Raw genomic sequence first — 13,283 nt, forward strand, 5'->3', positions numbered from 1 at the left:
AGTCATATAGCCAGACCCATAGTCAAAGGAGCAAGGAAGTTCACTCTGCCCACAGGGAGGCCAAGGCCAGGGCATGGGTGCTGGGCAAGGTGAAGAACTGAAGCCAATGGTTCTGTCCACCGCGAGTGGTGTTTGCTCTGTGACAGACAGTTTGCATCACTTGAGTCCTATAACCATCACAGTGACCTTATAAGTCAGGTTCTGCACCATCTCTAGTTAAGTGGAATGACTCACACAAGGGTCATTCCCACTAATGGCGGGTCACCATTCAAGCTCAGACGGTCTAACTCCAGTGCCTACTTCCCCTTGATGAGAAGGTGGTGAGCAAAATGAGGCTTACCGCCCTGGCCGGTTTGGCTCAGTGGTTAGAACGTCGGAGCAGGGACGGAAGGGCCCCAGGTTCCATTCCGGTGAAGGACACATACCTTGGTTGCAGGATCCATCCCTGGCCCCAGTGGGAACGAGTTTGGGGGGTAACCAATCGATGTGTCTCTCTCACATCGATGTTTCTCTCTCCCTCTCTCTCCCCCTCTCTCTCTGAAAAGCAATGGAAAAAATATCCTAGGGTGAGGATTATAAAATAAAAATAAGGCTTCCAGACACGTGGGGGAGAGTTGGCATTAACCAAATAATCACACAAACAAAAGGACGCTGCAGGTGTCAGGGTCACCAGGGAAAGTGCATGCTGCAATGAGACAGCGTAAGAGGCAGAGCGACAAGCTGGGAAGGTTGGGAAGAGTCTCTGAGGAAGCAGTGACAACCTCGGTCTGAGAAGTGACTCAAAGGGTAGTGACAGGTGTTCTGAGCAAAGAAGAGCAAGGGAGGCCCTGAGGTGGGAGGGGGGCACAGAGCGTAACAGAGTGGGCCGGTGAGGCGGGCGGGGGGCACTTAGTGTGGGCCTGAGGAAAGAGGCCCATAGTTCCAGGCCTTGCACCTGGGGTAGCAGGTGACCTTCCTAAGAGCATCAGAAAGTATCAGAGAGGTTGTCAAGGCAATAACTCGACAAGACTGCATCTTGGAAACCTCTGTCCAGCTGCAGGATGTGCAGGTGAGTGCCAGGAGCCCAGCACAAGACCACTGGGGGTGACCAGGGAGGATGGTGCTGGAAATGGACAGTGGTGTTTGGCTTCAAGAGCTGCCCAGGAGGTGAAATCCACAGGCCGTGGCAAAGGCTTCCACATGAGGAGTAAGAGCAGGCGGAGTTACAGAGAGTCCCAGGTGTCCAACTCACCTGACTCTGAGGTGCAGGAATGGGTGAGGGCCATTGTGGCCAGGTGGGTGCAGTGTGAGGCGGGGTGGGGCGTCAGGAGTCCAGATTTGCACGTGTTGAGTTTGGAGTGTTTTTAGACATGCAAGAAGAGAGGCCTGGGAAGAGTTAGGGCTCGTGGGTCTGGAGCTCAGAAGAGAGCTGGGCCCTGAAGGCGGCTCATGAGTCAGCTACACGTGGGAGGTCGTGGGAGCTGAGCATGAGGTCACCTGGGCACAGTGGAGCCTCAGAGAGAGGAAGGCCTGGAAATGGGCCTTGAGAAATCCCAGCAATCGAGGGCCAAACCTGGAGGTGAGGCTGCCCCGAGTGTAGAGGGAATGGCAAGAGACGCAGCAGAAAGGGGAGTGCCCAGCATCTAGGGAAGGAGCAGCCCCAGGAGGGGTGACGATGGTGGTGAGATCCCCTGACCAGCTTTAGACTGCGTGGCCTTGCAGCCACCCTTGGCCCTGGCCTCTCTCACGTCCCACATCCCACTTGTCAGGAAATCCTTTTGGCTCTAACTTCAGAGACTATCCAGAATCTCTTCACTTTCACCATAACTCCCCGGGCCCCTGTGCTGGGCTGGAGCCCAGTAGTACCAGCTCACACGAAATCTGCCAGCCAGGTGTTAGACCGCGGCCTGGTAAGGCTGCCATGGTGGGAGCCTTTCCCCATGGTGATCACGCCCGGGCTTTCCCTGCTCTTCCTGGAGAGCAGGCTTACCAGTGCTGCACCCCACCGCTGGATCCCCATCCTGACCCCAGCCTTCTTAGTGGTCCACCTGCTCCCTCCCTGCCTCCCAAAGCCTGTTCTCCGTGGAGTGACATTCGGATCATGTCCTTGCTCTGCTCCCACGTCACTGATCCACCCAGCACAAGTCCTGAGGCCCAAAGGCTCTCTTAGACCTCATTTTTCCTCCCCACGTCACGCCGCCTCACCCACCGTGGCCTCCTTATTGTCCCATATATACTCCCAGCACCCTCTGCCTCAGGGCCTTTGCACTGGCTGTTCCCACTGCCTGGAATGTTCTTCCCCAGATAAACACCTGAGTCACGCCTTGTTCCTTAGGGCTTTGATGTCCTGACCATCCTATTTAAAATTATAACCTCCTCCTTAGCCCCATCTCCTTATCTGCTGTATTTTTTTTCTCTACAGCACAAATGAGCTTCCAGCTCGCTGGGACATTTTCACTCTCTGAGTGAACTTGTTAGCGACAGGAGCAGGAGGTGTGTTGGCGTGGGGAGCAGAAGCCAGCAGGAGAAGGGCATGGAGAGTGGGAGGTGGGAAATGAAGAAAGCAATTAGGGACAAGTCTTTCAAGAATTTTGCCAGCAAGAGGGAACAGAAAAGAGAGAACAATAGCTGGACAGGGTTTGTTTATGATTTTTTTTTATGGGAAAAACTTAAGTGTGAGTTGCTTAGAGGGAGAGGCCAAAAAGACAGGAGTGGGGCTAACCAAAGTGCATGGTGGGGCCAGAATGGGGAAGGGGAGACCGGCAGGGTGGGGAGGCCGGCAGGGTGGGGAGGCCGGCAGGGTGGGGAGGGCTGGCCTCAGGCAGCGGGATGGCAGATGGCCCTGTCCCACCAAGACGGAGGAAGCAGGAGAGCAGCAAGTGGAGGTGGCTTGTAGGCCTGGCACAGGAATAGGAAGGGGTTGCTGGCCTTGCCCCGGCAGTTACTGTGGTCTGCGGGGAGGAGGGTGGTCAGAGGCTCAGGAAAGTGGAAAAGGTTCAGGATAGTCACTGGGGAGCAAGTTGTCCCTGAGGACCCTCTGTGGGTAGTCGCCACTGGATGGGAAAATCGCCTGCCCTGCAGGGCTGTGCTGCCCAGGGCTCTGGAGAGACAGCTGAGCTGGGGTCACCCACGTGGGGACTGCCCAGCAGGTCTGGCGATGGGCTCAGGGAAGGATGTTGGTGGCAGCAGCCAGCCTTATGGAAATGAGCCCCAGCTATACATTGTGGGAGATGCCGAGGACCCAAAGATGTCACGCCCCTCTTATTTGGACATTGTGAGTTCTGATGTCAGGTTGGGGTTTGGGGGCAGCGCCTCTTTCAGGGAGCTGCCTCCCTCCCTGAAAGAAATTGCTCTGGGGCGAAGGAGGGATTACGTTTAACTGTAACGCTTTACAAGGTGGCGGGGCAGGGCAGCCCATTAGGCCGGCTGCCACGTCCCCGCAGTGCAGCCAGCTGCCGAGCGCGAGGTAATTCCCCTGTGCCCTTTATTGCCTCCGCTCGGCGGGAGTGACACCGGCCCTGCTTTACGAGCTGGCAGCTCGGCTTCTACGAGCAGACCCGCTGTCAATAAAGGCTATGTTTTATATTACGGGCCGGACGATTTATGGGCCGCCCCAGCACTCGGCAGACAGCCATTTGGCTGGGGAGGAAAATGACCTAACACTTAAGAAATTTGGAAGCTTGAGAAGAGCGTGTGTGTGTGTGTGCACGGTGTATGCACACACACGTGTAGCTATGTCTGTTTTCCCTCAGTTCTGTCTGCCTGACCTACCAGGTACTGGAAACAGGAACAGCTCTGTTACATCTGTTGGCCATAAAATGAGATGAAATAAAATGACTCATTTCCTCTGGAGAGAGCCTTTGCATCACACGCTGACAGTGAGGTTTTTGGGAGAGAGGCAGGTGACCAGACGATGGTCGGGTTTTGCCAAATCAACCTGGATCCCTGTCTCCCCAGATAGGTCTAGCTTTCAGCAGGGATTATGATAAAGTCTCCCAGGAGAGAATTTGCCATATTTTACTGAAATGTCTGTTTTGGATCTGACTTCCCACTAGACACAGACTATAAGCTCCTAGACAGCAGGGCCATGTCTCATTGGACTCTGCATTCTCAGTTCTCTTCATTGCACCTGGCACCATAGGACAGGTTCAATCAACGGCCATGAAACAAGTGGAAGTTGTCTCCCCAGCCACTGAAGGGCCTGCCCCAAGCCATCTCCCCGTTAGATAGCAAGCCTCTTGTGGCAGGTGCCCCATCTTTGTCAGCACAGGCCCTGACACATGGGAGGCACTCAGAAGTGAGTACTGGACTGGGATGGATGGAACAAGCCTGAGAACTCTGAGTTAGATGGCTGTCCAGTTAAATGGATTTGCAACTGTTACACCCCATGTCAGACAGAATTGAAAACGAGAACAGGAGAGTGGCCTTATGACCATTCCTTTTTGGACTCATTGCTGGCCCTTCCTCATCTCACTGGCCTCTGAATAGTGGGGTCCCAGGCTGTCCTCAGCCCTTTCCTCTACTTTTTCTGGCTGGGTGTGCTTGTCCCAGCTCAAGGCTTTTATGTACAGAGGACTCGCAGATGTGTACCTCACTCATGAACTCTAGACTCCAATAGTCAACTGCCTGTTTGACATTCCCTTGCAGGTCCCATAGACATCTCTAATTTGATTTTTGTACCCAGACCAGTTGACTCAAGAGAGAATTCACAAGCCAGCTGAGATGGTTCATTTTGTGTGTCAACCTGACTAGGCCATAGGGCGCCCAGATATTTGGTCAAACATTATTCTGGGTGGGCATGTTTCTGAAGATTAACATTAGCCCAGCCGGGCATGGCTCAGCGGTTGAGCGTTGACCTGGGATCCAGGCGATCAGGGTTCGATTCCCTGTCAGGGCACATGCCCGGGTTGTGGGCTTGATCAATGACTCTCTCATCATTGATGTTTCTGTCTCTCTCTCTCCTTTCCTCTCTCTGAAATCAATAAAGATATATTTAAAAAAAAAAAAAAAAAAGACTAACATTAGAATTGGCAGACTGAGTAAAGCACATTGCCCTCCCCAGTGTGATGGGCCTCACCCAATCGATTAAAGGTTTGACTAGAAGGACTGCCTGACTGCATTCAAGCTGGGGCATTGGTCACCTCCTGCCTTCAAACTTGAACTCAGACAGCAGCTGCACCATTGGCTTTACAGGCTCTCCAGCTTGTCAACTGCGGATCGTGTGACTTCATATATACATATATACAGATATATACATTTATTAGTGGACTTACACTGTAAGGGAGAGCTGCCTCTTCTCCCTTACTTGTTGTTTGTTTGTTTATATCAGTATGGACACATGACTTTATTTTATGTTTTGAGTTAAAATCGAATACCATGGTTTATTTTGTTGCTCAAATTGTTCTAGCTTTGACCATCGGAAGTCTCTGGAGGTTGATGCCTATGTTCTTTCCGGATGCCCTTCTCCTTGCTTTGCTCGTTTGTTTTGAAGGCTCCTTTACTTCCTGGAACCATCAGGCTCACCTCGAATTTTTCCTGCCTCAACTGTGGAATCAACCATTTCTCCACGGGTCCCTAGCCCCTTTAATTGGAGAATGGTTTTAGAAGCCAAGCTCTTGGCACTTGGTGTGCTCATTGCTCCTGGATGCCATTGCTTCTAGATCTCTTATCAGATAGAGCCAAGAAATACATGTATGTATAATCATCCCCCCCCCGACACTTTATGTTTTCTTTTGTATTTTTATTAAATACCATAAGTTCAGATTTTATTTATTTATTTATTTATTAAATAATGAGTATTTTATTTATTTTTTTAAATTTTTTTTAAATCCTCACCAAGGATATTTTTTCCATTACTTTTCAGAAAGAGAGGAAGGGAGAGAGAGAGACAGAGAGAAACATCAATGTGAGAGAGACATATCTACTGGTTGCCTCCTTCATAAGTCCTGACTGGGGCCAGGTATTGAGCCTGCAACCGGGGTATGTGCCCTTCAATCCTCAGGCTTATGCTCTAACCACTGAGCAAACCAACCAGGGTGATATCTCATATTTTAATCCAACACTAGAGGGTTTACTTTAGCCTCCCCACTTCTCTTTTTTAAAGATTTTTTATTGATTTTTAGAGAGAGAGGAAGACAGAGGGAGAGAGAGAGAGAAACATCAATGTAAGAGCGAAACATCAATCAGCTGCTTCCTGCATTCCCCCTACCAAGGATAGATCCTACAACCCAGGCATGTGCCCCAACCAGGAATCAAACCGGCAACTTTTCGGTGCACAAGAAGATGCCCAACCAACTGAGCCACACAGGCCAGGGTGCCTCCCTACTTTTATTATTTGTAACTTTTTCAATAGTGAGAAACCAGCTTTCATTATCTATAATTTATTTACTTATTTGTTCTAGTGTATACATAAAGAATTTCAGAATTGTTAATCATACCTTTGAAAGCAACCCACTTAATAACTAGTTCACAACATTTATGTATACTTTGTCCTTAGCTTTACAATATTCAATCAGATACTCTTTCCACAGTTACTAAGATTATTTCTTTTCTTCCCCACATCCTACGGTTTGGTTACACTATTCATTTATTATAGCTAAAGTCATGTTGTTTGCATTTCATCTCAGGTTAACCTCTGTCGTAGTTGGTTTCAATTATTTATTTTTTTGGAGGTATGTGAAGGGTATATAAACATTACTATGGCTCTAAGAGTCAAAACTAATAAAAAAGATATACTCAAGAAAGTGTCACCTTTCTCAGTACCTGATACCCTTTTCCTATCTCACTCTTCTTGCTGCCCATTCTCAAACCCTTTCCTTTCACCCCAATCAACCTCTTTAATTTTGGCTTATTGTCCTACATTTCTTTTGCACAAATAAGCAGATGCCTGTGTATTTTCTTCTTTATCTTTGTTCTTCAGTGAGGGGGGCCTTACTACAGACTTTCTTCTGCATTGCCCTGACGTGGCCAATCATACTTAAGATCCGAAGAGTGTTCTGGAAATAGAGTATCCTGAAAATGACTCCTCATCAGTTTATAAAGATCATTCTCATTTTTTACAGCTGCATAGTACTCCATTGTCTGGATATACCATACCCTATTCACAAGCATAAATTCTTTTTGTTCTTCAAACAAGTCAAACTTATTTCTGCCTGGGTCATTAACACTTGTTCCTTCTTCAAAGCAGTTTTCTTAGAATTTCCCATTGTTGCCTCCTTGGGGCTCTCAGTTCATGTTTCTCTCTTCAGAAAGAATGTTCCACCACCATTGTAAAGTGGCCACAGCTCCGGTCCTCCCAGTCACTGTATCTCATAACCTTGTTTTATTTTCTTTGTAGTCTTCATCACTACATAATGTCATTTTGCTTACTTGCTTGCTGGCTTACTTTATCACCTGTCATCCTTGTTCCCACCAGAAGATAAACTTTATGTCTTAGGCACTGCTGCATCTCTATCCTGACACACAGAAAGGGGTCCATAATGTTTATGAAGTGAAACAGATACTGTCAGGTCTCGCTCATGGCCTGTTGGCCCATCCTGGATGTCCTGGGCAGATAGGTCCTGCACAAAGCAATGGCTTCCTGTGTTTACCTGAGGAAATCTCTGGCCATGAGTGTGTTCTGGCTCATGTTAGGGCAAGCCAGAAGTTAGTGTCCCAGGAGTGACTCTCAGCCAGTGATGGACAGCTTCTTCAAACCTTGTGAGCAATTCTAAAGTGTGTTGTATCAAATAAACCAAGGTCCCAGTGGAATGGCCCAGTTGCCCATAGCTGTGACCAGTTCATGAATATACTTTCTACTGGCCCTGCCCCCTTCCTCATCTCACCTCCCTCCCCTTCACTGTGCTTCCTGGCATTGCTGCCTACATAAGCTACTTGCATCCATATTCTTGCCTCAAGCTCTGATTTTGGAGGAACCCAAGCCAAGACTTTTACTAGAGGAATGGCCATTTGGTGAGGATCCTCTCATCATGTACTTCAGAGTACTAACCTTGGCCCTTCCTTGGTCAGCATTTTTAACCTCTCAGATGAAAGATGGGAAAAGCAAACTGTTCCAAATGTTGGGCCTTAGTAAGCCAATTCCACAGGGTGGGAGGAGTTGCCATTTCAGAAATCCATATGAAAAAGCCCTGAGCCTTGTGCAAGGTGACCAGCCAAGGGGATCATCACCTGAGAACACTACAACTGCCTTGGGCTTCCTGACAAGGGGCAAAGTAGCAATAGCTGCTCTATGGCCAAGCCATAGCAGAGTGTTACTGGAAACTCCAGGGCATGTATAAAGAAGGATATTTAAAAATTTTTTAAGATCAAGAGAACCTTGACCATGAGGAGCAGATATCTGGAAGCCACATTATTGAATGTGTCCTGGGGAAGAGATCATGAGAAGCTAGGCAAGTGGGGGTGCTTGGGATGAGTACCATGGAATATGTTTCCCAGGCCCCACTGATGGTAGGAATGACCTGAGGATCATTTAAAAATACACTGACCTAAGAGTGACAGCACTGAAAATGACAATGTGAGAAATTCCAGGGCTCCATCCCTCTTCAAGCACAACTAGCCATCTGGCAAAAACAGTTAGAATCAACTCTTGAAAAACTCTGGAATCTAGTAAAAACTTACAACAGCCAGGGATAGGTTTTGGAGGGAAAAAAAAGCTGCTGCTTTTCAGTAAATGAGCATCATGGCATTTAAAATTGCCCACTTACCATCCCTCACTCCCCAGATAGACAGCGGCCATGAAGACAGCAATCCTCACTCCAGGTGCAGGCTGCTAGTGCCAAAGAGGACCTTATTCTCAAAGAGTATGGTTGCTTTTTGACCTGTCTGGTGGCTCTCTGAAGGACTGGGGCAAGGGTTTGTCTTTGGTTTTGTTTTTACCAACTCAGAGCATTCCCAGGGCTGAAGTGGCTTTCTGGGTGGTGTTTGCCAATAGCATTTAAAGGCATAAGTATTAGTACAATAGCCTGGGGCAAGGAACAACAGTAGGGACAAGCAATAGACAGATCAAAAAAACCTGGGAAGGAAGAGGTTGTGAAAGAAGGTACATGAGGAAATACAGGCTTTTAAAAGCTCCCACGCATTCCAGAGTATCAACAAGGTCGCACATGGTCAGGGCTGTATACATACTCAGAAAAGGCCCAATAAGACCCTAAGCTTTCACCTCTGGCTGACCTGCAGGTTCCATAAAAGCAGAATGTGGAGGCTGAGACAGACCAGCAAATGGCCCTTATACAGAGCCAGTCTTCAAAGACTGGGGGAGTAGTGTTTTCTTCTTTCTTTTCTGTTTTGGTGGAGCTCCAGCCATTTTTTTTAAAACTGTCAAAACATTATTTGTCCACTAAGCTAATAAAACACAGACCTCAGTTCTCACACGTGACAAAGAATACAGATGCTACAAAAATAGTTCAGAACACTAAACAAGCACATAACAGCAAACTAACAAGCAACAAAACCAAACCCTGGATAGGGACCATATTTCTAGAGTTGCCAACAAATGTCCATTTTTCAACAAAAAATTATAGGCATACAAAAACAAAGAAATACAGTGCATTCACACGAAAAATAAATAAATGAATAGAAACTGTCCATCAGGAGGCCCAGGCATTGAACTTACTAGACAAAGATTTTAAGTCAATTGTCTTTGAAATGCTCAAAGAATTAAAAGAAACCATGAACACAGAACTAAAGGAAATCAGGAGAGTAACATCTCACCAAGTAGAAAATATAGATATCAAAATTGAAATCACAACAGAAATCAAATAGAAATTCAGGAGCTGAAAAGTACAGTAACTGAAATGAAAAATTCACTACAGAGCTTCAAAAGCAAATTTGAGCACCCAGAAGAAAGAATTGGTGAACTTAAAGATAGGTCAATTAAGATTACCTAGTCTGGGGAGCATAAAGAATAAAAGAATAAAGAAAAATGAACAGAGCCTAGGAGAACTGTGGGGCACTATCAGTCATACAAATGTATGCATAATGGGAGTCCCAAAGAGAGAAAAGAGAGAATGGGGAAGAAAGAATATTTGAATAAATTATGGCCAAAACTTTCCAAAATTTGATAGAAGACATGAAGATCCAGAAAATCATGGTTCAGTTCCCAGTCAGGGCACATGCCTGGGTTGTGAGCTTGATTCCTGATAGGGGGCATGCAGGAGGCAGACAATCAATGACTCTCTCATCATTGATGTTTCTATCTCTTTCTCTCCCTCTCCCTTCCTCTCTCTGAATATCAATAAAAATATATTTTTTTTAAAAAAAAAGAAATGCTAAAGGGATTTCTCCAAGCTGAAATAAAAGGGCACTATACAGTAACTAACTCAAAGCCATATGAAAACATAAAGAACACCAGTAAAGGTAGCTTCATAGATATATATAAAATCTAATCACACTGCTATTGTGGTTTTTAACTTCCTATCTATATAATTTTTTAAAAGTTATTTTTATCATTGAAAGTATTACAGATGTCCCCTTTTTCTCCCCATTGACCCCTTCCACCCCCCAATTACATCCCCACCCAGACCTTCACCACACTATTGTCTGTGTCCATAGGTTATGCATATACACATATAAGTTCTTTGGTTAATCTCTTTATACCCTCCCTCCCCCCTTCTCTCTGAGATTTGTCAGTCTGTTCCATTCTTTTATGGCTCTGGATCTATTTTGTTCATCAGTTTATTTTGTTCATTAGATTCCACATATGAGTAAGATCATGTGATATTTGTCTCTCTGACTAGCTTATTTCATTTAGCATAATACTCTCTGGGTTCCTCCATGCTGTCTCAAAAGGTAAGATATGTTTTTTTACAGCTGCATAATATTCCATTGTGTAAATGTACCACAGCTTTTTTATCCACTCATCTACTGTGGGCACTTGGGGTGTTTCGAGATCTTAGCTATTGTAAATAATACTGCTATGAACATAGGGGTGCGTATATTCTTTCTGATTGGTGTTTTGGAATTCTTAGGATATATTCCTAGAAGTATGATCACTGGGTCAAAAGGCAGTTACATTTTTAATTTTTTAAGGAAACACCATACTGTTTTCCATAGTGGCTGCACCAGTCTGCATTCCCACCAGAAGTGTACCAGGGTTCCCTTTTCTCCACATCCTTGCCAATACTTGTTTGTTGATGTGTTGATGGCAGCCATTCTGACAAGTGTAAAGTGATACCTCATTGTCATTTTAATCTGCATCTCTATATGATTTAAAAGTCAAATTCATAAATTAATAATTATAAATCTATGTTAACAGGCACACAATTCATAAAGATGAAATTTATGACAATAGCAACATGGGAAGGACAGTGCTGTGGAAGATCAGAGTTTTTGTATACTACTAAAACTAAATTGGTATTAATTCAAACTGAATTGTTATACAATTAAGATGTTAATTGTATTCCCCAGTGTAATTGCTAAGGACAAAAACTAAGAATATATATGTATATGTATATATACACATATGTATACACACACAAAAAAAAAGAAAAAGAAAAAGAAATGCGAAGAGAATCAAAATGGTACACTAGGAAAAAAATCAATCAATAGAGGCAGTAATGGAAGAATTGAGGAACAAAAAAGTTAAGAGACACATAGAAAACACTTAGCAAAACGACAGAAGTAAGTCCTTCCCTAGTGATAATTACTTTAAATATAAATGGGTTAAACTCTCCAATCAAAAGGCAAAAATTTGTAGGATGGATAAAAATACGATCCAAGTATGTAATGTCTACAAGAGATTCACTTCAGATCTAAAAACACAAATAAGTTAAAAACGAAAGGGTGGAAGAATATATATAAAGAGTGACCAAAAGAGAATTGGGTGGCTATACTAATATCAGACAAAATAGACTTTAAGAACAAAGTGTTACGAGACAATAAAAAACATTATATATTGATAAAACAATCCATCAAAACAAATTTGTTTTACTAAAACAAATAAAAATATATTTGAATCTAGAAACAGAGCTTCAAAATATATGAAGCAAAAATTAACAAAATCGAATGGAGAAATAGTTCAACAATAGTTGCAGACGTTGATGCCCCACTTTCAATAATGGATAGGCGACAGAAGATCAATAAGGAAAGAGAGAAATAAATTGATTAGGAAACTAGACAGAAGATCAATAAGAAAATAAAGGACTTAAACAACAAACACAGTAAATCAACTAGACAACAGGTAAAAACAGAACATTCCACCCAACAACAGCAGAATATATAGTCTTCTCAAATGGGGTTGGAACATTCTCCAGGATGCACCAAATGTAAGGCCACAAAAGAAGTCTCAAGAAAGTTTAAAAGATTGAAATTGTATAAAGAATCTTCTCTGACTACAATGAAATGAAAGTAGAAACCAATAAAGGAAGGAAAAATGGGGTGTTCACAAATATGTGGAAATGAAATACCATGCTCTTAAACAACCAATAAGTCAAAGAAGAAATTACAAGTGAAATCAGAAAACACTGTGAGATCAATGAAAATGAAAAAACACATACCAAAACCTATTGGATGCAGGAAGCAGTGATATGAGGGAAGTTTATAACTGCAATGCATACATTTAAAAAGAAAAAAATCACAAATCAAAAACCTAACTTTACACTTTAAGGAACTATAAAAAGAAGACAAGCTAAACTCAAAACTACTAAAAGGAAGGAAAGAATAAAGATTAGAGCCTATGTAAATGAAATAAGAAGTAGTAAAACAGTGGAGAGAATTAATTAAATAAGAAGTCGGTTATTTGAAAAGATCAATAAGTTAAAAAACTTTTAGTTAAACAGAACAGGAAAAAAGAGAGAAAACCCAAATTACTTACATTCAAATGAAAGTGGGAAGAAACAGAAAAGCTGATTCTAAAATTCACATGAAATTTCAGGTGTCCGCAAATAGCCAAAATAATCTTTAAAAAGAAAAACAAAGTTGGGGGACTCAAATTTTCTGATATTGAAAATTATTACAAAGCAGCAATCATCAAAACTCTGTACTGATAAGGATGGAAGGATAGACATATAGACCAATGGACTAGAATTAAGCATCTGAAAATAAACCCATATAACTATGGCCAATTGATTTTTGACGAAGGTGCCAATGCCGTTCAATGAGGGAAATAGTAGTCTTTTTAACAGATGTTGGTGGGTCACTTGGCTATACACATGCAAAAAAAGAAATCTAGACCCCTACCTCATACCATACATAAAACTTGATTCAAAATTAGTCAAAGACTTAAATGTGAGAGTCAAAACTATAAGTCTTAGAAGAATACAGAGTGCATCATCATGACCTTGGATTTGTGAATGGATTCTTAGATATGA

The sequence above is a fragment of the Miniopterus schreibersii genome (genome assembly GCF_964146895.1).
Source record: "Miniopterus schreibersii genome assembly, chromosome: 7".
NCBI lineage: Eukaryota > Metazoa > Chordata > Mammalia > Chiroptera > Miniopteridae > Miniopterus > Miniopterus schreibersii.